The sequence below is a fragment of the Mastomys coucha genome, unplaced genomic scaffold, assembly GCF_008632895.1.
Source record: "Mastomys coucha isolate ucsf_1 unplaced genomic scaffold, UCSF_Mcou_1 pScaffold13, whole genome shotgun sequence".
Classification (NCBI taxonomy): Eukaryota; Metazoa; Chordata; class Mammalia; order Rodentia; family Muridae; genus Mastomys; species Mastomys coucha.
The window spans coordinates 36,975,701-36,998,423 of record NW_022196895.1 but is presented as its reverse complement, the minus strand read 5'-3'; the positions used below and the strand labels follow the sequence as shown (position 1 = coordinate 36,998,423).

At 37.6% G+C, this 22,723-nt stretch overlaps 1 long non-coding RNA gene across 1 annotated transcript in view; it reads left to right on the top strand.

The window, feature by feature from the left end:
- LOC116087604 overlaps window positions 1-22,130 on the top strand; it is an 84,914-nt gene extending 62,784 nt beyond the window's left edge. Inside the window, exons 3-5 of the long non-coding RNA XR_004117507.1 lie at window positions 9,221-9,293; window positions 20,767-20,972; window positions 21,972-22,130. This is a non-coding gene — a long non-coding RNA (uncharacterized LOC116087604). The remainder of the gene's footprint in view (window positions 1-9,220; window positions 9,294-20,766; window positions 20,973-21,971) is intronic.
- The last annotated feature ends 593 nt before the right edge of the window (window positions 22,131-22,723 follow it).

The window sequence follows — 22,723 nt, the reverse complement described above, 5'->3', positions numbered from 1 at the left end:
TTTATAAGCTGCCTTGATCATTGTGTTAGGGCTTTTATTGCTGTGAAGAGACACCATGACCATGGTGATTCTTATGAAGGAAACCATTTAAATTGGGTCTGGCTTACAGTTTCATAGGTTTAGTTCATTATCATCATAGCAGGAAACATAACAACATGCAAACAGATGTGGGGATAGAGAAGAAACAGAGTTCTACATACTGCTACTCACAAAGCAGGAGACTGCCACATTACCCTCATCTGAGAAGAGGAGACTTCAAAGCCTACTTTCATAGTGACACACTTCCTTCCACAAGGCCATACCTACTCCCCACAAGGCCATACCTCCTAATAATGCATTCAAACTCATGAATCTATGGGGGCCATTTCTAGTCCAACAACCAGACTCATGCTGTCTTTTAACAGAAATAGGAGAGTAATTAAGATGGAGGGAAGAGTATAGACCATTTAATTTGAATAGTCATTGAAGATAGACAAGTGTGTCAACTAAAAGATACGCATTTATGCATGATCCTTAATACGCTGAAAACTTTACTAGAAAATATTAATACTCAGTAATCATTTGTTTGTTCTGTACCATCTGTGTCAGGTTCTATCTTGTGTGCTTGAAAAGGATCCATTGAGTAGTCTAAACTATACATATATTAATTATATATTAATTGAACATATTAATTAATTTAATATATTAATTAAAATATTATATATATATATATATATATATATACATGCTTGACCTGCATGTATGTAAGTGTATCACTTGTGTACAGTGGTGTAGGAGACCTTAAGAAGTCTTTGGATCCCTTGAAACTGATGTTACAAATGGTTGTGAGCTGCCATGTGGGTGCTAGAAATTGAACCTGTATTCTCTGAAAGAGCAGCTAATGCTTTTAATCACTGTGATATGCCTCCAGCCTCTGGTCTAAACTTCTTATTAGCACTGAGTTGACTTTCTAGATTCAAATATAGGCAAATGAAAGATTCTTTTTGTTTTTCTTTGTTTGCTTGCTTTCTTTTCTTTTTTCACAAAGAACCTCAGAGTTTGAACCATTGTTTCAGAATGGCTCATGGACCTGACATCTAATAGCAAGCATTTTTGGAAAGTCGAGAGTTGAACTTGTCTGCTACTTATACAGCATACTATATTTCCTTATTATCATGTAGCTTAAAAATCTATACATAATGAAAAACGTGAAGAAGAAACTAGAAAACATTTGCCTGGTAAACATTCTAAGCACTGGAATAGTATTGCATAATCATTTTTACGAAGAGCCTCTGTTAATTTTTAGCACTACTGATTTCTAGCATAATAAGATCTGTCAAATGCAAGTCATCTCACTGTCCCTACAATGCAAATAGACACTCACATTATCTTGAATACAGAGAAAAGATATTGCCATTACGGGAAAAAGAGAAAAGGTGACAGGGATGTCCCATTTCTTACTTCGTTCTGGTCACATTTCATTTGAATGTGATTAAGGGCCACTTGACACTTTAATCAGGGTGATATCTCCCATGCCTGCATCGCTTAGGCTATGACAGGAGTCTGAGCGTTGACAATTGTTTATTCTCCTTGTTCCATGGATCACTGCTGTGCTAAGCTCTAGGGGAAGATTGATTCAACAGGTGGATGGAGAAAATTAAAGATAAATCATTTTAGTGAGTTCTTCCTGGTCAAAGGTCAGATGACAGATAAGGTAAGACTTTTTTCTTTATAAATGCACTGCTTCATTATTAAACTGATTCCTCTTTGTTTCATGCTGATGTTAGCTCAGAACTGCTTTCCTACACTGAAGCAAGTCTTTCTGAAATCCAGGGGAAATATGCTACTCACATGTTAATCCACTTATACGTGTACTGCTACCTTGACCAATATTAATTGATGATGCAGCTACCAGGCTAATATTCTTGTCTATAATATAAATTTAATCATTCTAAAGTACCCAGCAACAAATATTTTACTCACATTTCATAAATGAGGAGACTGACACCCATTTCCATTTAATTGCCTACCTATATCCTATCAGAGGAAAACTGGACCTTTCATCATGCATCCTATATCACTAAGAAAATTGAAGTAGTGGTAAAAAATCTTCTACAAATGCCCTTTATTACAGTTTGCTACTCTACATCAGCATCCAAAGTCTGCCTCCAGTAGGTAACTGTCCACAAAGCAAAATACCCATGCTCCTTTGCAAAGCTATTTTGTCAATATGCAAACTTAATTTCACTTCCCATCCACTTACAAACAGCTCTGAAGAAACCGACTGTCTATACATCACTTTCATTCACTGATGCATAATTCTCATTGATATGGAAATATGATAGCCCTTTTGAATTTACATAATTTCTTCTATCAGTCTTCAGCCCATCTCTTTGCTGTCTTCAAGAATCTTTCATAGAAGTGACTGCAGGCCCTCTCTATTTACTCTCTACTAGTTTTATTCTTTAAGCTGCTCCAGCCAGGATTTGTTGAAACTTCTTATATCAAGCTGATGTGTTAAATCCATGTAATCCAACTTTATACTATGTTTTCAGTCTTTATTTGATTTGAGTTAATGGTAATATGTTATTCATTTGGCTATTCTACCAACTAGCCATATTTTCATCCAGTATATTTCAGGGAAACACACTTCCTTGATTTCTTTCTAATGTCCCTTGGCTCCTTCATAGGTTCCCATGCTCAGTCAATGATTCTCTAGTCCTTTGTGTTCATCCTTGTGGGAAGTCTTTCTTAGGTAATCTTTTCCTTTAGTTTCAATGCTGGTAGGTTCTAAATTCTGAGTTCCTCTGTGTTCCTCTCTCACAAATTCAAGACCAAAATATACACATGGATATTCAGCATGAGTCTGAATATCTAATAACATCATAATTGAACATGTTCAAAACCTTACCTTGAGCTGTCATCACTTATCATATGTATTCCCTTCTTAATTATAGTGCTAGTATTTAACCAATATCTATTTATAAAAGAAGGAACAAAATGAATGAATTAATGTATATTAGCTATTATAATCACCAGGACACAACTTTAAATCTAATAAATGTGCTTTAAATTTTTACTAAGATAAAGAGTAGAAAATTTTAGGGCCTAGCTCATATTTTCCTTTATATTTAATTATAAAATAATAATTATTCTAATTTATATTAATCTTATTAATATTAATATAATTTCATTTATTTGTATTAATATTTATACTAATTGTATCTAATTAAAATAAAAATATTATAAAATAATTATACATGTCTCCTTTCAGAAAGACATTACTGTACTGGCTACTCCCTCTAAGTTAAACAAAATCTCCTATTCCTAACACCAAGCCACTTTCTTTTGTAACTCTTGAATTTCCTTGTAAGAGATTTTACTTTTGTTGATCATTTTATTTCTTTCCTTACATGCCATGCATTACTGCTTTAAACAACCATCTTTGCACTATCAGTCTGAGTTAGGTAACCCTGTTACAAAAGAACATACATGGTATTTACTCACGGATAAGTAGATATTAGTCGAAAAGCTCAGAATACCCACAATACAACCCACAAGCCATATGGAGCTTAAGAAAAAGGAAGATCAAAGTCCGGTTGCTTCAGTGCTCCATAGAAGGGGAAAAAGTAATCAAAGGAAGTAGAGGGAGGGAGGGATCAAGGAGGGAGAATGGAGGGTGAGGGAAGAAAAGAAGGGGTAAAATCAGGTATGGGAAGAGATAGGGGAGGATTCTAGAGTGTCAGGAAAATGAATAGAAATATGTAGCAGTGGGGAGTGAGGGACTGGGGTAGTCACTAGAAAGTCCCAGACATCAGAGAAGTGAGAGGGTCCCAGAACCCAAACGGGATGATGTTAGCTGAAATACCAAACAAAGGTGATGCAGAACCTGTAGAAACTACCTCCAGTAGGCATGGCCCCCAGTTGAAGCATGGGGCCACCCACACATTTCAAAATTTTTAACCCAGAATTGTTCATGTCTAAAGGAAATACCGGGACAAAAGCTAGAAAGAAACTGAAGGAAAGGCCATTCAGAGACTGTCCCACCTAGGGATCCATCCCATCTGCAGACACCAAATTCTGGCACTATTGCTGATGCCAAGAAGCCCTTGCTGACAGGAGCCTGCCTGGTATGGCTGTTCCTTGAGAGATTCTGTCAGCACCTGACTAATACAGATGCAGATACTCACAACTAACCATTGAACTGAGCACAGAGACCATGATGCTGTGGGAAGGACTGAAGGGAAGGACTTAGGAAGAACAATATGCTCCCAGAGATTAAATCACCAAGCAAAGAGTAAACATGGAGGGATCCAGATATGTATGTAGCAGAGGATGGTCTTATCTGGCATCAGTGGGAAGGGAGGCTTGATGTCCCAGGGTAGGGGGATGCTAGAGCAGTGAGACAAGAATGGGTGAGTGGGTGGAGGAATGCCCTTATAGAGGCAAAGGGGAGGAGGAAGGGGGATGGGATGGGAGGCTTGGTTGGGGAGACCAGGAAGGGGAAAATCATTTGAAATGTAAACAAATAAAATTATATATTTTTAATATATACATATATATGTATATATGCAGAATCTGAGCGCTATTCATCATTCACCTTCTCACCTCCAGATGTTGGGGCTGTTGTCACAGTCCTGTAACTGCCATACCTGCAACAGCTCCTAACTGTCAGCAGTTGCGGAGCACTTGGAAGATAGATTTAGATGTTACTAATGAAATACACAGAGGGAAATATCTCATAGGAAAACATCATAAAGTAAACTAGTCATCATAAGTATATGATTATTAATATTAAGCTCACCTAGCTGCTTGCCTTTTATGTGAGTACTACAAAAGTATAAAATTACATAAGAAGCTGGTTTTTGCATGCTTTAGGCTTTGTTTTGGGCAGTACGGTCATACACTCTCCATCACCTTTGCATCTTTTTAGTCTGTTGTCTAGTTAGTCATCTCTTTACTCTCCAGTCTGTGGCAATCTTGTGCTTACACATGAACATCCATCTAACTTTCGATACAAGTCAAATGCATTACTGTACCTATGGTACTCTCCTGCATCTAAGCCAATTTCACACAAATCTCCTCCCAGTTCCCAACATCCAGCAAAATGGTCCTTCCCACCCATCCTTCAGTTCCTTTCTGTAGTGGTTCTACTAAAAATGTTCTCTCATTGAGGAAGAATTACTTATTTTATTTCTTCACTTTGTTTTCACCCCATTTTTTTTTCAAGACCTCCTTTGCTTTGTGCCAACACAGGCATCACTGCTTTGGTTCTTTTCTCGATACAGCTCACCACTAATTGATGCTATGTAGTCGCACATGCATAGCTTATTGTTCCTACCACAATCATATCATCTCTCCAAAGGTGATACGATGCTGATTGTTTATAATTGTACATTGGTTTGTACTGCTGTGCCTCTTGTGTTGCCAGTGTTCAGCAGCCAAGGATTTCTTCTAGCATCCTACTGTACCCTTGGAATTCTCTGTGACTTTGGTCCTACTGTCCCCCACCCTGTGGCTTCTCATTTATTCTCTCTTGCTTAGCCCATTACATGAGTCTCTCATTCTTCACACAAGGAAAGTTCATCTAATCTCTTAAATCTTGATTTTTCTTTCACAACTCTGGAATACTCTTACCCCTGGATCTAACCTGTACATTTTATATTTACAAAAAGGGCTTCTCCAATGTTCTATTTAAAGAGAATATCTAAGACCCAGCCTCACTCCATTTTTTCTTTTGACTTTTAGTCACTGAATGAAAGTATATTGTAAATCCAGGGCTCTTTCCCATCTGTCTTTCGCCTTAAATGTGATCTTCGTGCTGAGAGAAATCTGTCTTGGTTGCTATTGCGCTTCCAATGCCTGGCAGAGAGTTATGCCTACTAACTTTTTGTTGAATAAATAGAAATTGTACTCACAGATATTAGAAGATGATGACTCAAAGTGGAAGAGTAAACAATTTATGTAGACTCAAAGGCAGGGGTTGAGCTAAGAACAAGGGAGCCCCAGGCTTTGTAAAGCAGTGAAATGGAAACAGCATTGGAAAACTAGAGAGATGCAACATGTCATTTTTATCTCATATAACCACCACCTCCTACCCAGTTGTTTCCTTAAAGAGATGTATCTCACACCAAACCACACACTCTTGTTCTAGATGTTTCAAGGAGCAAAACATTTCAAGATATTTCATGGACTGACACTCAGTATGCCTTCTAGTAACCGCCAACTCTTCTTCCAATGAATTAATTAGCAACTATGAATCTGCGCTAATGTAGAACTAACCTAGAATTACATGGGTCTCTTTGCTCAGGGACTATTGTCAAGTGTATCAATAAAGAAAACCATTGTGGTATCCAATCCCAGAAAAGACATCATGCAAATATGACACAGTCAGTGCTAGAGAGACACAGATTAACATGCTTACCCTGGACAAGAAATCTCCTGTCAAATTCCTTTCTTCTGCACAAATCAAGGTAAGGAGAAGACTTAGGACCTAGGTACTGAGTGAATCAACCAATAAAAAAGCTCAACAGAACAGCATAATTATAGAGAACAACAGGGAGGCAGAAACCTATCTATAACAGTAGCCATGCTGTTGTTTCTTTTGGAGAGTCTTACTTAGCATCACAAAATAGGTACAACGAAGTCACTCTCACTAGGATGCTTTAACATGTAAGCAGCCCACTATAATAAAGGGCTCTGAACAAGCATCACAGGAGGGATACCAGCCAGCTGTTATTCCCATCTACTACACGAGTGACATTCCTTACAGCTATCCCAGGGTGACTAGAAGTAAGGATGTGTTCTAACTACTAGGGCCTGACACATTTTGCCTGTTGTGATGAGAGTGGATAAGTCTAACAGCAGAAGTCATCATTCTTTCTTATTCGTCTTCAGGGAGGAAAATCATTTCCTCTAAAATACACGGGCACAGGCTTAAATGAGACATTAACGGACTCTTACTCCAACTTTATCATTCAGAGATAAGGGATGAATCCCTTGAGAGGGAAGGCTTTTTGATGAAAGAACATGTTTTCCCAAAGGTGTTCAAAGGGCCTTTGCCAGTCTATAGAAAGAAAGCAGGTTGTTGTCTTGAGGCAAACTCATTATACTTAAATATTATTTAGGCTTGAGTCAAGAGAATATGTATAGCAGAGGATGGCCTAGTTGGTCATCAACGGGAGGAGAGGCCCTAGGTCCTGTGAAGGTTCTATGACCCAATGTAGGGTAATGCCAGGGCCAGGAAGCTGGAGAGGGTGGGTTTATGAGCAGGGGGAGGGGGGAAGAAACAGTTTCCCTGCCCCCAGAGGGGAACCAGGAAAGTAGATATCATTTGAAATGTAAATAAAGAAAATATCTAATAAAAAAAGAGTTAAGCTGTCCTTAACTATGACCATAGTTAAATGATAAAGCATTATAAACTGTGAAAGAAGAGTCAATAAACTCAATTTGCCTAATAAATCACTACAGGAACATTTATAGCACAAACCGTATAACTGAGACACAAATACTGTGTAAGAGCCACACAGCCCCATTTAACAAGCACACTTAGTCTCTTTGTATAAGGTAAGTAAGGGCCCAATATTAAGGATAACTAAGAAAGATGGATGGGAAGTCTCACAAATCACCAGATGATATTTTTCCAAGCATTATGCTCTTTGGTATGTATTTTAAATATGTTAATTGCATGCAATATCACTTTGATCTAATAATAGTTGCTATTTTGTGGTATGCTACCGTTCTATCTTGATGGAGTCTGTGAAAACCAGATGGGTTGTCAAAGGACTTGATATAAAAATCAAGATGCATTTGGAATATAGTGTCACAAAGAATCTTTTTAGAAGCCTATAATCTAGAAGTATTCCAACTATGGTTGATATTGTTACCAACTTGGTCCTGTGGGGCAGATATCTTGGTAAGGTTACTTGAGGATTTCCAGCTATGTGAATCTCAATCCAGCATCACTCTGCTTTGGTACAATGTCAACAATATCACAATCCTTTAATTTCCTACTGTTCAGGAATTAAAAGACATTAATGGCCTGTGAGGGAAAATAATTGCTGATGTCATTGTCACTCTGTGTGAGTTAAAGCCTGCTTAAGTTTCCTGCCCATATGTGACACCTTTGGACCTCCATATAGAAGTAGCCAGAGGGCATTTTATAAAACAAAGATTCTCAGAGAACAGTTCATTAAGCCTCAAGAATTCTAAAGAGTGGTTTCCATTAGGTTTCCCATTTCACCCTCTCACTGCTACAGAGAAATGATATTTATTGTTCCTCCCTGGATGGTGAGAAAGAGTGATAGACTTGCAGTTCCTAAGGTCATGAAATAGAAATTTTAACCTACAAATGTTGGTCCACAGAACAGACAAACATGATGAATAAAATAAAGACATATTTTAAAAGGTTATTATTTATATAAGTACAAACATGCCGTCATACCCAGCATCTCTGACTTTGTAGCACAAGGAGCATAGTAACCATGAGGTCCTGGGAGGTGTCATTCATCTGTTTAATTAGCCCTAAAGAAAGCACTTGTTTCAAATTAGGAACAACAACATTTCTGAGAAAGGACATAATAGCACTAACAGTGGCAACTTGCTTAAGTAATGGAGCCTTTAAAGCTGTTTTTTAATGAGACAGACTGAAATGCTTTTACTCAACCACTCACCCAGGATTTTAGACTTCACAAGCATCCAGCTCTTCATCATCCCTAGCCACACCTATCCTCAGCATCATCTTCAGGGAGGAGACTGTGCAGGTGTTGTTTGGCTGATGTTACAACCAAACATTGACAATATAATAATCACAACCCTTGATTCTAATACTGGACTATTTGAACTTCATGGTTCCTTGGGGTTTACATGTGTCGAAGGTTGTTTCTATAAGCAGCATTCTGCATACTGGCATCCAAGCAAGCCAGATTCACATATGTTTGAAGAAAATGACAAGAGGGTGAGAGGGAGAGTTGAAGAAAGAGGGTGATCCAGTTTACTCCATGAACAGAAGGTGCTGTGCTTTTATATTTGGGTGCTTTGGCCGCATTTGGTTCTCTCTCCCTCTGGATAGCTCATAGTCTAAGCAGTTGGCTCAAGAGATGAAATTTACTCCACCCTCTTAGCTTCCAGTACTGTTACTTTAATTTTCTGAAGAGATGTTCTGTTGTCCTCACACAAGCCAAGCTTTATGTTCATTTCTTTATCTGAATTTACTTACTGTTTCATTCCCTGTCACCTGCAGCATCAAAACTTCAGTCAAGCCCTGAGCCTTCTAAGCATCCAGAGACTGACAACAGATGCTAAAGCTAGATTTTGTAAGTCTAATCAATTTTTCTAATTTTCCTACCTTTCCCCACCCCTTTAAAGAATTTCTCATCACCCCTACTCAACAGGAAGAAGCCATGGAGGTTTGTCTTATGTTGATAGAAAACTATGTAATTGATACAAATTATTTATAATTTCTTACATTGGTACAGAATTTATGTTAATACAGATTTAAGGTTTTCATTGGTATAAATTTCTATACTAATGCAAATTTTGAGATTGATATTGTTATTCTTAGATAGTCATTGTGCCTATGCAACTCACTTAAGAATACAAGGTTTAGTCACAGTTCTTTTAATAGATAATCAAAGATTATCAAAATTAACTTGTGTGTGAGTGTGTGTGTGTGTGTGTGTGTGTGTGTGTGTGTGTGTGTGTGTGTGAGTGTGTGTGTTTCATTCACAAATCCACAGGGCTCTGAAGGTTGTCTGGAAGAGTGACCAACTGGGAGCCAAAGTGCTTTAACTAATTCACCTTCACTACTACAAACTCTAATGCTATACTTTGAATAGTTCTGTCAATCTCAGCTATATGATCAATCAGGAAAAAAGAAAAGAATAGAAAAAAGAAAAGTATACACAACCATGACCCAGGTAGAAAATCAAACAGTAATCCAAAATTTCTGATAAAGAGGAAAAATATCAGTTTTGAATTATAAACTATAATACTTTAGGCTTCCAGTGGTTCTGTCCCACATCAGAAGGATATTGTCAGAGAATGAAGCTAAATAAAATAACAACCATAGAAGGAAGCAATTCTGACTGATAGAAGAAAGAAATGAGATCATACCCCTTGGGTTGTCACATCCATCAAGCACCAAAGACACTATACATCCCTGAGCAAAATCTCCACCTCTCTCCCTCCCTCTCTTACTCCCTCCCTCCCTCTTTCTCCCTGTCCCCTTCTCTAATTTCCTTTTTAGCTAGTAAGTATTGAACTGTTGTCATTCTAAATAAACTTATGCCCACTCTTTTACCTCTTTTAATGTTTCCTATCAAGCTTTCTTAAACTAGTAGTTAATTACAATTGCAAAATTAAAATTAATGTGATTTAAAAATTAAAGCTGATACACTAGAGGAATGTTACAAAAAACCACATGCAAATACAAAATTGATGGTGGTGTTGGTGCCAGATGTGACAGGAAAGTTTTAAGAATGTTCATAAACAATGCTCTGAGCATTTTCCATCACAACCCAACTCTCCTTCAGATTTTTTTCTCCAATTGTCTTGGGTTGTCAACGTAATTACCAAAATAAAGAATAAAATAGCCATCATTTTATATGTAAAGCACCATTAACCTTGTAGAGATATTTTCTTTTAATACACTTGTTTACAGTCACAGGAAGTATGCCTTCATACTCAAGTGTTTGTGATTTGGCTTAATGATTGAAAAATCAATCTTTTCTGATCATTAAAGACAGTTCCCTTCCTTAACTCCTACTGCAATAGAATAACATGGTCGTTGCTTCCTTGTTCTTTCTACTGATTAAGAAATTCAAGTAAACATCACTGTATACATATATGTCCCTAATCATAGCTATAATAGACCCAGTATGCATAAAATTATATTCCTTAGTTTATCTCAAACACTATAAAACAAAACAAAGAAACAAGCAAAGCCCCAGCAATAGTGTGAAAATCCTAAAGGGGATGAAATGATGCTGTGGTTGAATACCCTGAAGTAGAAAATGCATGTGGCATTTAAATTCCCTTTACAATCCCTGATGATAAAATGTCCATGATCAGATAACAGAGGCACAGAGCCTGACAAAGTTGTATTCCAAATGAGTGCTGTGAGTGATAACGGGACTACAAGGGAAAGGTTACTATAACAAGTTTTTTGTTTTGTTTTGCTTTGTTGTTTTGATTTCTTTGTTGTTGTTGTTTTCAAAAATGTTAGGGAGACCTTTTGCCAGGAATACTATGTGTATGTTTGCCTCTGTGTCTGTTTGTGTATATGTGTCTATACATACATATAAATATAAATATAGATATAGATATAAATAGGAATACAGATAGATAGATAGATAGATAGATAGATAGATAGATGATAGATAGATAGATAGATGATAGATAGATAGATAGATAGATAGATAGATAGATAGATAGATAGATTATAGATAGATATATGGACAGGCAGTTAGATGGATGGATAGATAGATAGATAGATAGATAGATTATAGATAGATATATGGACAGGCAGTTGGATGGATAGATAGATAGATAGATTGACAGACAGACAGACACATATATAATGATAGATTTAAAGGATAGTGAAATCCATACTCCTCAGTTCTAAAGGGAAAACTGAGACTTGGAATGAAATGACACCCCTCCTCAAAAACAAAACAAAACAAAAATATAAACAAACAAACAAACAAAAAATCTGATGAGAGAAGCCAAACCAGGTTTGAAGACTCCAAATTCCCAGTACAACAAGTATTGCCCTAGACTGCCAGCCTTTCCTGACCGTTTGTTCTCTCTTCTATGTAACCCTCCATTTCTTCTTCCCTTGCTTTCAACTTGAGAGTGTATTTTTGTGCATGTCATTCTTAACTGACTGTATTTCTAGTTCACATATCTTGAGCACTACAAGGATGCAATTAGGTCTTGCTGGGTTTGCGTTACAAGTCTATTCTGCTGGGATCATGCAGGCTCTCCCAAAATACTCTGCAGGTGCTCTTCCCATACCCTGCCTACAGTCCCCACAAAGAATAATTTCTGGATTTGTTCCCACATAGAGAGTCACATGTGTGACTTAGGGAATATAGGCCAGAGGCACCTGCTTTCATGATTAGAACACTATTGTCTGGCTTACAGGAGGTAAGGTAAGAGCTTCAATAGAGACTTAGTTCACTTCACAGATGTGATCTTGATGTAATAAAATTTGCTTTCAATGGTAAATCCTTTTTTCCTGAAATGGAATACTTTATCTCAGCCTAGGAACAGCTTCTCTCTCTCTCTCTTTTTCTTTTTGGTACCATCAAGATGTTTTTTAATGATGATGCAACTTTATTTTTCTCTTTCCAAAGCAATTGGCTTTCAAACATTTAGTTTTTCATATTGTCCTTTAAAAGCCCAAGCTCCTGAATCAATAATATGAAGCTGCATTATCTATCTTAAACGATTATTTACAGAGAATAGGACCACTGTAATTTAACATGCCACTTAGGGAGTACATTTAGGAGTTGGTCTGTTTGTCTTTTTATTCAATAGAATGAGGATGAAAGAAGCAATTTATGGATGAGGAGAAAATTCCGTGCACAAGGCAACAATTCTGTAAATATCCTTCAAGAAGCAGAAACCTTCTAGGTTTGGAATTATCAGAGAGAAATTACAATATTGCAAGGTCAAATGAATTAATGGATGACATGCCGGGCCATATGGACATTGAACTGTGTTCCAATAATCAGATCTTAATTGCAGGTTTATTCTTTGTCATCCTCTATCTATGGTACAGATTAAATAGGGGTATGTTCTGTATTTACAGTCTGCAGTGAACAACAACAGCTCATTGTCTAATATCCTATAGCAAGTAGCCCATGGAGACAAATTTAAGATACAGAGAATTGAAATATAAAAGACAGATGAAAATGGGACCTCTGTCCCCAAATGGCAGAGTGTGCTAGGCAGTAATTCTGCTTTTGGTGTTGAGAGAAAGTTTCTGTCCTGAAAACAGTCTTCATCTTGAAAGCTGACTGAAGGAGACTTTTGAGAGGGGCTTTGAGGTTCTCTGCGAGCTTGTTACAAGCTGTGAAGGCTCTCTACCACAGCTGTGATAGAGGAAGGAGAAATGCTGGTGCCTAAGCTGCATTGTTCACTCTAGTTCTGAATACTTCGTATAAATCCTTCACTATTAGCTGACACTAAATACGGTGCTAACACAAACACTGAATATGCACCTAACATGTGTTCAATAGCAATATAAGTGAACTAAGAAATCTACCTTGCTATTTTTTCATCGGTGAGGTTGTACTTGGAATATTGTTTGAGCCCTTTACTTATTCCAAAGCACAGAGTGAACAGATATGATACTAAAACCTAAGTCTCCTATTCTGTAAATTGCCTAGAAGATTCTCTAAGTGGAGTATTAGTTCAAACAGCATCTTCTCCAGCATAACCAAACCCCACATTTCAAACTGCACTTAGTCTCTTAATCCACTCCCTTATAAGAACATCTTTCCCAAGTCTATTGAGTGTTGCCAATCTCCCTGCTGGAATGTATCTTCCACTAGAGTTAGGATCTTGCTTTTTATCAGGAGTGACCCAGCAGATGCACAGCACGCATTCTTTAATTAAATAGATTTTCTTAGGTGCCTTTTCTACCCTGGTGCTGTCTTAATAGCAGGAAGATGAAAGCTGCCTTCGATTTCCTCTGCATTTTCCTGGGATTTGCATCAAAGTACAGGAATCCACTGCTTAGTAAATACTACGAATTGAAAGACAGCATAATGTAACTGTTACAAATGGATATTTAACTCAGCTTTATGAAGTAAGTCAGCAAACCACACACCACTGCCCAGTCACAGAAAGCATTTTCTGTGACTTGATGTGTAGCAGGTACCTTGACAAATGACTTACAGATGTTATCAGATTTGGTCTTTGTCAACAGCCCATATGACAGCTAGAGTCATTGCCCTTATCCTATGTGTGCTAGGAATGAGTTTTAAAGAGTTTCATAGATGGCAAATCTCAGAGTCTGGGATACACTGAGAACCTCAATGTTGAACCAGTGTATAAGGTAAAGTAGGAATATCAAAGATGGTATGAAACTACCCTCTCTCTAAAAGCAAGCAAGCAAGCAAACAAACAAACAAATAAACAAAAGTCCCTCATCTTGCTTTTACTGGAGACTGTGCAATTAAATTAGTCTATGATTCCATGCTGATATTGATACTTTGCAGCTAAGAAAACTGAGCAGTATATAACCCTTGCTTGAAAAATCCCTAAACAGAACAACAATAACAAAACTCTTACTTTTAGCACTCAAATGAACTTGTAAGAAAAATGCCATTTCTGGCTCCCTGTATTTGCAGAACCAGCCTCCAACTGGACCACTTAACTTTTGGGCCAGCAGAACAAGCCATGGGTAGAAGAGTGCTTGTGCTGCTAGTTTAGCTAACTAAATATCACTCCGTGGTAAATAGATTTAAATGCCTAAGATGACCAATTTGTTCAGCATTGACTAGTTCCCAGTGGTATAGGGATTTCTGAGTTGTCCTGAGGGAGCTGGGAGACACAAGGCAGACTAGAATAACTAAGGAACACACTGGACAGATTGGAGACTATGACAACCAGATCTTTAATGAACCACTCCAACATTGACGAAAAGACAGACACTACATAGAAATTACAATTAAGATGAATGTAATAAGTAGTTTACAGGATAGCTTTGCAAACATACCTTTAAAAATTCCTTATTTACTTGGGCTAAGAAATTGGAGGACTTCTCTCTTAAGGAGTAAAATGTAAAGGTAAACCTCACTCTCCAGTTACCAAGTTTGTTTAAATGTCTAGCACATACCTGAAGTTGACCTCCAAACTGAGGGATGATACTGAACAAGACTGGTAATGTCATTTTGCTTTTCCAAACAATCTCACAATCTCACAGTTTAAGTCATAATAAATTCAGTAAGTGGTCAAGTGACTTCAGGTAGTGATGTGATCTGAGTTCAGGGAAGATGTGCACCAATGTTTTGGATTTTAACTCAGGCCATAATAGTGCACAAAATTCAGCCCAGTGACAATTGGGGAAGGAACATTAATCTCAGTGTTAAATCTTTAGCAATCTTGAAGCCAACCTGCAAAAGCCACACTCAGACGTCATTTTCCCTTTCTCTAAATTCCAAATGCACCACCAGAACTGTATTTCCTCCAATACAGTTGTTTACCTGGAGAATGTACCGCCTTCTTTACCCAGATCATTCTCCTCAACCTCACATTTGGAGTGGTCATTCCTTCACCTCATTTATTGATACTGTTAAAAGGTCACTTACTCAAACAGCCCTTTCATATCCAGTCCATGAAAACTAACATTCACACTCAAGGAACTGACCCCTGACTCTGTATTGCCAAGTAAAATAGCCACTAGTCACTGGTGGCTATTAATCTTGAATCAGTTAAGATTAAACTTAAAAAACCTGCTCTTCAATAACAATAATGTAAATCCAAAAGGCTGTGTGGCCACATGTGAGTACCATTTGATAAATCACAGAAAATACTGTACTTAATCACTGCAGAAACCTTGATGGACTTCACTACACAATCTTCCTTTTACCACTGAGCCCTTATTTATCTTGGCATTTTTGTCATATTCTACATTAAATCTATAAAGACAGATCACCAAGATGGCTTTGAGGGTATGATTGCTTACAATCAAGTATAACAATTATAAGTTATAGCTCAAGACCCAAAGTATGGAAGAGAGAAACAGACTCACATATGGATATACACACACGTACACACACACACACACATACACTAAATTTTTAAAAATTAAAATCTTTGATGGAAAAACAAGTTAATTTTACCTTTCCCATGTATTCATCTTAAGTACTTAAAAATACAGCAAGACACTAAATAGTCTCTAATTTTGGTGGTGCTGTATTGAGAAAGCTTGTATGATTGATGAAACAGAGAACAGAGCTAATGAGTTGTCTATTCCTGATATCTAGAAACTTTCCCATTGATATATTTATTTTTGAATTCTTTTAGATTAAACTATGCTAATGTTTTAATAAACACAATGAATTCATTGAGGTGTATGTGCATATAAAATATTGTTAATCTGTTTGAAACCTTTTTTTCCCACTCTCTGATGTGCAGTGACATGCTTAGAACTGTGTGTTACCTCAGCTAAGGAGATTTTTGAGATAGAGACAAAGATGCAAGCTGAAGGAAAGACTCTATGAGATTCTTAGTGCAAAGAGAAGGCACTGAACAGATTTTTGGCATGGAAAGCTTGTATTACTTTAAAGTTTAGCTGTAGTGTGCTCACAGAAAACAAAGAAATGGGTTGGGAAGAAGAGATTTCTAAAACTATGGCCACAAGGTGTGCATTCCCCAGACAAAGTGTGGGTCATGGTGGCTCGGAAGGACAGAGAGAATATTTGGGCCTACCACAGATTGGCAAGCTTGAGAAGGGGTTTAATCTGAGTGCTTGCATAAGAGCATGTGCTTTGCAGAAAGCTTCCTTTGAGGTAGTGAAAGAAAGAAACATAGGTACAGGATCACAGAGGGCAGTTGGGGTGGGGGAAGGGAGGCACAGTGATCCTAGGCCACTAGGAGAAGAAAGATAGCAACTTATGGGACAGCTGTGAACCATCCCTTACATCCCTGGTCTGAGTGGGTTATTATCATCATACATTTTCACTTGAATGAATGGATTTGGGCATAATCAACTCATGCAAGGAGCTCCAAAGAAATACTTCTTGTGGGGAAGATGAAGAGTTCACCAAGGGTCTGTCTTCCCCTTGGGCCCCAGATATACATCTCCATTAGAATACCCAAGTGATAACTTTACAAAAGTCTGAGGAGGGAAAGGAAATAGTGGCAAAACCTGAAGTGACAGGCATGTGGCTATTAAGACAAAAAAATAGTAATATATGAAATCACTTTCTTCCTGACGTTTTCTAAAAATATGATGTTTTACAAATATAAAAGATCTTAGAGGGTCACTTAGAACTCATCTATTTCTCAAAGAAGTGACCTACTTAGAACAAAGAAAATGATGTGTTAAAGACTGAAGACAGCAAAACTCGTGGGGGGGAAGAGGTGAAACAGAAGAGATAAAAGGAATATGGAGGGAGGGAAAGAGGATAAGAGGAAAAGTGGGAGGGAAGTAGAGAGAGGGTGAGAGATGGAGGGAGAGAAAGAGAGAGGTGAGAGATATCCTTATACGAATGAAATGCAGTCCATCTTAATGTTTCACCACATCTAATCATGCTGTAGCACTGACATAACAACAAGGAAGAGTTTACTTTAGTTGTGTGGAAAGTCCCTCTGGTTTCTAAAGGATCACATGATACCTATGGACTGCTATGGGAACAATGCTGATTATGATTAATTATTGACTCTAAACCTTGTAGCCATTGTTATTATATTAATTAGGTAAATGGAGCATTAATATGGACTGAAAATGTGACATTAGTCACATTGTAATTCTAAGAATCAATATCTCATTAACAAGTCATTGCTGCATCTATGAGCATCATTAAATTAATCTTACAGTATAAAAAAGCGATATTCCAAAAACCGAGAAAACGTTTGGTTCACATGATGCACTGCTTCCTTAATTTTGAGAGGAATGGGCTTTATACATGTAGGAACTGTATAAAAATAGACTGCTTCTATTTTTGTTTAGACTCCAACAAGCTAAGCTTAGCTTATTTCGTTCCTAATCTTTGTGATCATAAGGATATTTGAATTGTTTTATCCCTATAACATAGTTTCACACAATAAATACATAAAGTAGCAAAATAAGGTTCTGACATGGTAGACTACAGGATGCTGGAAGAGCATCAAATCTCAGGACAAAACAAGAAAAACAATCATACAAAACTGATAGGCTAGATTTGTATTCTTTCCAGTCAGGATATGAAGACAGCCCTGGCAGGAGCCTTCCACTAGGTCATATTGTATCGATCACTGGGCCACTAGGCTGCTGGGAAGGGCCATGGCCAGAGGCTTACCGACAGATTGTCCATCACTATAATTTCTGAAATGCCTAATGGAACAGTGTCAGCCTTTGCAACCCAAGGATCAAAGGATTAATAAAACTCTCAAACTCATATCTCACCTGTATTTTTCACCCTAAAATAAAATGAACCCAAAGCCTGCATTCATCAAATTGATTTTTTCTGTGTATTAATGTCAGAATTTACAGATTTTCTTTCAAGGTCTTCAAAAGTCCTGAAATGTCATGATAAATAATATACTCACAGGTTAATTTACAGAAAAAGAAGTTCAGAGTTTCTTTTTGAGCTCTTATTTGAACAACAGATCCATAGGTTATTTCCAGGGATAGAAAAAGTTTAAATCAAATTTCTCTTTTAAAAACTGGCATGGGAAGATGGGAATCTATTGAGTCTTGGGTTATTTATAATTAAAATTGAAGAAGAGCAATTAGGATTATTCAAATATTTATGCTGACATTGATTTTATAATATGTTGTGATCTTTAAAATAAGTACAAGAAATACATTAATATCAAGATATTTTTCACACATTAGCTCCTGTTTTCTTTTAAGGAGCCTAGAAATCCCCAGTTGTCACTTTATACTAGCATCATCCTTGCAGAGAGTTGGTCCTAGAACAGCTCTTACAAGTAAAGTATTCCGCTTAATTAGATGTACTATGGTGTGGTGCAGTGGTCACTGTCATGCTGGGTGACCTTGTGAGGAATGTGTATGTACATTTATAGTGATTTTACTTGTAAATACCAACACAGGTTGGCATGCTAGGGTCATAGGAACTTCTTTTCCCCAGATAGCATTCACCTTGGATCTGTGGGCTGGCTCTTCTCATTCAAGGTCTCTGCTGCAATTCAAAACCTCATGGAAACACGAAAATAATTTTTGCACTACTACTGTTTTAGTAAGTGAAAGGGCAACTGTTTTACTTGACTACCTTCTCCAATTTTACCTTGTAACTCGAGCAATGGAGGCTGCATATTACAGCGGGGATGAGAACAGTTCCCTGGAGAGACTCTTAGGACTCAATCTTCCTCTACAAGATACAGATTTTTCTGACTTACAAGTTCTATCATTTATTCGTGGATCTTTTCTCTTGTAGTGTGTTATTATCTATGATATCTATTAAAATGTAAATGCTCTGTAAAGGCGGTCTTGAGGAAACAATGATCCAAAATGCACACATTTAACAAGACCATCAGACTCTCATGTTATCATTTGAGTCTTTCCAACACTTGCCATTTTGTGGACATATGTGCTCGCAGATATAAGAGGACAGATTGCAGGAATCTGATGTCTGCTTCGATCACACAAGTTTCCAGGATCAGACTCAGATCCTCCGGCTTGGCAGCAGCTGTCTTTAACCTCTGAGTCGTCTCATCATCATCTCGTTATTTGTTCATGTTTAGAGATTTAAGTTATTTTAAATTGCCTGTACATGTATAGGTATGTGCACTTCAGCATCAGATGTCTGAGAGCTGGATTTAGAGGAAGTTGTTAGGGACCCAACGAGGATGCTCAGGACCAAACCTGAGCCCTCTGCAACACTACTATATGCACTGAACCACTGAAGTACATCTCTAGACATATTCTTAGATGGTTTTAAAGTCTCAAGTGCATACTTGTCCAAAAGTGTACTTTCAAAACATAGTACCCTGTACAATGAGCATACACAGTGAAAGTTTTTTTTAAAAATTCTCTTTATGCGATGAAATTTTTATGCTATTTTTATTCATGTTTTAAATTTTTTATAGAATCGAATCATCAATCTTCTTTACTAATAACCTAAGGAGAAAATATCAGTTTCTAAATGTGTGCAGGGTGCATGAGTTGACTAAAGTTTTTGAGCAAGAAGGTCAGTAAACGTCTAACCTTGATCAACTTCAGGCATGAGCCACTTTACTCGAAATCATGTTGCACAGTGAGAGACAGTTAGGGAGAGCTGCTCCTGCAGGCAACACTCTTATGTCAACTCCTTTCCATGTAAATGACAACAAAAAAAACATACTTAAAATATATTTGTTTGCTCTCAAAAAGCATATTTTCCTCCAGTCCTTAACAAGATGCACAGTGTAGATACTGATTTTTAAGTGGCAGAAGCTAATCTCCCACCACCAGGTGCTCTATTTTAAGGAGTTATTTTGGTTCTCAATTCCTTCATTCAGTCCATCCATTCTAAGTGTTACACAGCCCCATTAAGATGTATGACAATAAATGAGCATACAAAAAATTCACACGTGGTTGCTCTTATAGGGTAATTTCAACACTGTGGTTACTATTTCAATTATTAGTAGTAAGTATTTATCAGACATCTGTTAACACTGGAGTTGCAGGCAGCCTTGTTCTTTCACAGCTGGGGATCTGGAATAATGATCTCTGAATACTAAATTTACCTTTGAAGTACATTTTGTACTCAAACATTCTGAGGCATTTCTCACACTTCCTAATTATTCCAGACTTGAGACATGGCTTGCTACATCAGAAAGAGCAACACTCAAGGTCGTGTTCATTCGCAGATCTGTTACTCTTCTAATTAGCAGTGAGATTTCTGATCAACTCTTAAATTCACAGAGTGCAGCATTTTTTTTTTTTTGAGCATAAAATAAAGGGAGGAAAGAACTGGACGGCTATGCATCCCTGGCAAAACAATACCGTGGCTTTGCCACTGAAAAAGAAGTCAGTGATGTGAGTATGTAAACTATAAACCCCAATTGAGTCACTCCTGTTATACCAGCCTGGAGACTTCAACATGAGTTCTGTTTTGTCTCTTTCAGGAATGAACTGGGAAAAACTAGCAGAAGGATGCCAATGTCTCTCTGAAGTTATTCAAGCAGAGCCTCCAGTTGCCTAAGAAAATAATTGGTTCTCTCATTATATATTACTGTCCATGTTATGTCTAGTTTGAATCCGATTTATATACAACCATCAAATGTTTGATGTTGATTGACTATGCGGGAATTGTAAGATGCAGAAGTCAACTGTAAGTAGTCCCAGCTCTTAATAACCCGTACAATTGGAGATTTTAAGGGTGTACTGGAGTGATGCCAGCATAAAATATCCACACCTCAGTTTCCTGTACAAGACGTAAAATAAAATAATAAAAACAGTACAGGGACGATTCCCTTTGTGAGAAATCCAAAAAACAAGAGACTCCTGTATTCAGATGCATGTGAAAGCTGTTATGTTTAACCTGGTAGGATTCTTATCACATGCACTTAGCACAATTAGTCTCCCTGGCTCAGAACAGCATGGAGTGTCCCCTGAGAAGGGAAGACTGAGACAGGTTTTTAGTTTAATTTTTCTTTTTTGGATTCTTTTCTTATATGATGCATCCTGATTACATTTTCCTCCTCTTCTATTGCTCGTAGTTCCTCCCCACCTTTACTCCTACTCAGATTCACTCTCTTTCTGTCTCTTATTAGAAAAGACAAGGTCACACTATTGGTGGCTCTTGCCCTGCAGCCTGGAGAATACTCTCCAGATCCACGGTTACCCCTACTACACTACATAATGTTTTTAAATATAGTACCCAATAAACAACTTAGGACAGTTAGAAAGAGAGAGAGAGGGAGGGAGGGAGGGAAGGAGGGAGAGAAAAAGAGAGGAAGGGAGGGAGAGAGAGAGAAATACTGCAAATAAATAACCAGACTTAACAAAGTAAAAATTAGTAAGAGAAAACAAAACCGTCACATAAACGTAGACAAAGCAAACATGCAGAAGGAAAACAGCCTCAAAAGCAGGCGCAAAAAGACCGAGACCCACTCATTCTTACCTCAGGAGTAACCAAAAATACTATACTGGAAGGTATAACACATACTCAGGGGATCTGGTGCAGACCCGAGTCAGTCCTGTGCTGGATGCTTTAGTCTTTGTGAGTTTATATGAGTCTTACTCAGTTGCTTTAGATGGCCTTGTTCTCCATCCTTGGTGTTCTCCATCCCACCTGGCTCTTACACTTTTTCTGCATCCTCTTCCACAGGGTTACCTGAGCTCCGAGGGGAAAGTTTTGATGGAGGCATGCCATTTAGACCTGTGAGTTCCAAGCTCTCTTTTTCTGTGTAATGTCTGGCTGTGGCTCATTGTGTTTGTTCCCATCTGCTGCAAGAGGAAGCTTCTCTGATGATGGCTGAACAAGGGACTGATCTGTAAGTACAGCAGGAAACATTTTAGCATTATTTTATAGGAGAATTTTGTTTTAACCTATGTCTCTGAGTTATCCAGTCTCTGGTTCTTGGTCACCCAGTCAAGCAAAGGTTCCATCTTGTAGAGTGGGCTTTAAGTCAAATCAGACAGTGGTTGGTTACTCCCTCATGTTTTATACCAACATTGCCCTAGCATCCTTCTCAGGCAAAATGATATTATAGATCAAGGATTTTATATTTATTTACATTTATATTTTATATTAATTTTATATATTAAATATCGCTTATATTTCTCCCCTGGTAGCCTACAAAGTAACTACCTGTACTAAAGACACTAGAGGATGAGAGTGAAGGTTCTATTTATGCGCCAGCTCAACCTCTCCATGTTCGATGAGTTGTGTAGGTGTTGTCTTTAACTAATGGGTTTTGCTCTCAGTTTGTGGAAAGCAACCTATTGTCTTGGTAATAGCCTGGGTTGTTTGACGATCTCCACAGGAAACTAACTTATAAAGTCTAACAAATAACCTTTCATCTGATCAGGCATGGAAAAAATAAAAATAAAATAAATAATATTTTCTGTTGGGTGCAG